Source organism: Rhinolophus ferrumequinum, chromosome 10 (genome assembly GCF_004115265.2).
Source record: "Rhinolophus ferrumequinum isolate MPI-CBG mRhiFer1 chromosome 10, mRhiFer1_v1.p, whole genome shotgun sequence".
In the NCBI taxonomy this organism is placed as follows: domain Eukaryota; kingdom Metazoa; phylum Chordata; class Mammalia; order Chiroptera; family Rhinolophidae; genus Rhinolophus; species Rhinolophus ferrumequinum.
Genome location: NC_046293.1, coordinates 62,776,016 through 62,779,868, shown reverse-complemented (window position 1 = coordinate 62,779,868; position 3,853 = coordinate 62,776,016).

Below are 3,853 nucleotides of genomic sequence, written 5' to 3'. Positions count from 1 at the left end.
AGGCGAGTGCCCAGTACTGAGTAATTGCTCCATACATGTAATATTATTATAATTTTGTCTTTGCTCATGGTAATTGCTGTATGTTCTTCTTGGGTAATTATAGTCATTACTTCTTTTTAAAACAATAAGCATTTATATCTGACAGTGTTTGCACAAAGGAAGCAAATCAGTAAAGATTTGCTGAGTGAATGTACATAACCTTCCCCAATATGGATCTTTTGAGACATGCTTTGTGTTACCTAGAAAATGCTCAGCCTTTTAAAAATATTTTCATAGGACAGTTGTCCATCAAGTCTTATCTACATAAGCGTCCAATGATTATTTCACCACAAAACTTCAAACAAAGATACTTACAACTGTATGTTGTTCAAGGACTTTAGCCTAAGGTAGGTCATTAGCCACACGTAACTATCTTTATATACTCTCTCCCCTGCTGATAATGTCAAACCCACTCTATACTTGCTATAGTCACTTCTCTTAGTTCTCAAGACATTCAGCAAAAGTACAGCCATCCAACAACTTTGGAGACTAGCTAAAAATGTTTTTCATCAAAAATCACCGTAAAAGAATATTTTGACAGTAATGTTAATTTTCCATAAAATAAAACAAGTAGCTTGATTTTCTGTGAAATGGATCAAACTGAAAACAGGAAATCCACAGATTATTTCCAAATCTTATTGCAATCCTCTGTTAACTTTGATCACCATAAGAAGTAACAGTAGCTGAAAGAGTGGACTCACACCACCAACTGCGTGCGTAAATGCCAACAGTGAAATCGCCCAATGGTAAACAACAGAAGGACAGGCATCGGCGGCATGGCCAACCCACAAATTAGGCAACCGTGTCCTGGAATTTTGACTAACAAATCATTGTTTGAGGAAGCGCTTTTATTTTTATCTGGTCTGCTCACCGGTGGAGCTGAAGGTCTTTCTTCACGTGCTTGAGAAGTTAGGAGCAGACACTACCGTTATTTGACAGAGGAAGAAGGGGAGACAGGAGAGAAGCTGGGCATGTCTCAGGGACTATGGCTGGGTGGGAGAAGATGCTGGCAGCAGATTTCATTAGCTGAAGCAGTCTGGTGTCTGACCCAGCTCACCTGGCAAAGCCCCCTATAGACACTGCCCCACATCTTAACCTTCTCAGGAGGTTTTCTCTTAAAAACCCCCAGGAGACTCCCAAATCTGCTTTTTAGTCTTCGGGCATGCTTCTCCTTTTACCTGGTAAAATCCCCACCTTCCTCTTGGGGACCTTCTGTTCTTTGAGAACCACTCACACATGATTTCCTCTATAAAGTCTTCCTTCACTGGGCACTCGCCACCCCATGCACCCACGTGGTAGTGTGGCTGGTCTCTAGGCACTCGTGGTATATTGTATGTTGTAGGTATGTCAGCCAGCATTCACCAGACTGCACTGCGATCACTGGCTTACCTGTCTCTCTCCCACTGTACTCTGGAGTCAGGTTCATGTTTGATCCCTTTATACTCAACATGCAGCAGAGCACTTGGCAGTTGGAAGGCCCCAATTTAACCTAAACTTATAGAATGTAAATGTAAAGCAAACAGTTTTTGTTCACATTTAATTATGTAATTGTTTTATAAGGGAGCATAAGTACAAGACTTTTAGGAAATTCTAAACCTGAATATAGATTGGGAGATTAAAAAAATAATTTTCAAATGGGAAGAACTGGTTATAGTAGCATTATTAGGTGCTTTTGAAAAAAAGAGTTTTTCAGGATTCATAAAATTAAAGACATATAGGGTTTTGCAAAATTAAAAAAAACATATATTTAAATCCCAGGTTTTACCAGGGCCTAGTATATAGTTTTGTTTCCTTGCCTAAGGAAAGGAAGAGGCAAGGGAGAAAGAATATTTGTATTTCTATTTTCCAATAAGTAGGCACAGTGCTTGATGTGTAGTTAATTCTCAATAAATGCCTAATAGACATACACACACACACACACACACACACACTTTGCCAACACACACAAACACCCACATCTTGCAAACTAACTGATAGCCTGGTGTTATTTTTGATTAAGACACATGTAAGAAGACATCAGCTTTTAACTGAATGCCATAAAATATATAGTTAATTCATGAATAAGAGCATTAAGTGTCATAGTCTGTGAATGATTAAGGGTCGTCCCAAATTCTTGGCAGCCCAGTGACTACAATTAGAGAAACACAACCTCGATGGTGCTTTCCCAATATGGAGCTTACTTTGGTTTTTACTTTGTATTTTAAAAATTCAATAGCTGCTGTTGTCCCCAAAAGCTGGCATGAAGTGAATGTGCCTCTGGTTGCAGGAATGATGTCAGCTGTGAGAATTTCTCCAGACAACCTGTTTTCTCTATTTGCATGAGGAAAAGCAAGAGCAAACACAAGAATTTCTCTCGTGCAATATTGACTTCCTGTGAGGCCCCAGAGAAGCCATTCCAACACTCTTCCTTAGTTCCTCCAGCTGTAAAATGGAACTAATAATGACTAATAATGTGTTTCACAAGGTAACTGTAAGGATTAAGTAGTGAGGGTTTCAAGGTGGTAGACCCTGAGTATGAAATATTTCGACAATGTGAAACTCTGTTGGACCTATTTTTCCTGGCAGAGCATTAATGTTTTCTATTAGATTGGGTTTTCAAATTCCCCAAGTTCATTTAAATACGCAATTCAAATGGCTTGCAAGCAAGGTGGTTTATTTCCATGTTAAGAGTTCCGTTTTGTGACAAAGACATTTCTAGAAAACAATAGCACTTAGCATTAAGATAACATGAATTCCTATCCCAGCTGTATTGCAACTGTGGGCAGCCCCAACATTTCTTTGCTCCTCTGTTTCCTTTCAGGTGCTGAAGCAAAGTATGTGTGTCTGACTTATAGGACTGTGAGAAGTAAAGAGGCAACATATGGTGAAACGCTTTCAGCTCTGTGGTAAAGATGCCAGAGACTATTATTCTACAGATTTGGAAACTGAGTCCCAGAGAAGCAAACAGACTTGCCTTAAATCGTAACAAGTGAGCATCAGGATACAGCACTCGATGTTAATAACCAGTTGATCACAACCAGTTATTCTGGCCTTATCCCTTCCTAAGGAATCAAGAACCTACAGAGGTAGAGTTTTCTCTCAGAGGAAGCCCCCTCCCCACTTTGACGATAGTTAGCTTTCTTTCACCTGTTGAGCTAGCTACCTTTTGCCTCCTTCTAAAAATGGAGCACTTCTTTTTTTTTTTGTTTTTCTGCTGAGTTGTCTGTCTCTCTTTTACAGGACACAAGAGGTGGCTGCTAGAGCTTGTTGCCAAGGAAAGGAGCCTGGTTAGAATGTCCAATTGAAGACTTATTATTGGCTGCAGAGAATACTGTTATGTGGCTTGTAGAAATCAAATAAAATCTTGAGAGGAGGCCAGAAAGTCAAAGAAATGCTGTTAAATCTCGAGTCCTGTATGATGAAGAATAAGTAAAGGGAAAATATAGGGTGTAAATTGAGTTGTAATTCCAACCAAGTCAATGCCGTCAGTTCTGATGGCCAAACAACAGATGCATAAAGGCTTAAGGACCCCAAATGTTACAGACTCTGGCTGCTACCCAAATGCCCTTGCAGTTGAAATAAAAGAGTCCAGTATTCTTGCAGACAAAGCCTTCAAGATAAAACTGTAGACCCTCTTGACTAAAAGGGTTTGCAATGGATATATTGCTAGTAATCTTAAACTTGCTCAGCAGAGACTGGGCAGGTTTGGGAAGCAAACAGGTTTTGTAAAATGATGGGTTTTGTATAATGCCTAACATGTTCTTGGCATCCAATGGCCTGATTATTATTCCTGTGAATATTAGTTATGTAGCAGAATGTTATACGGACACAGGAC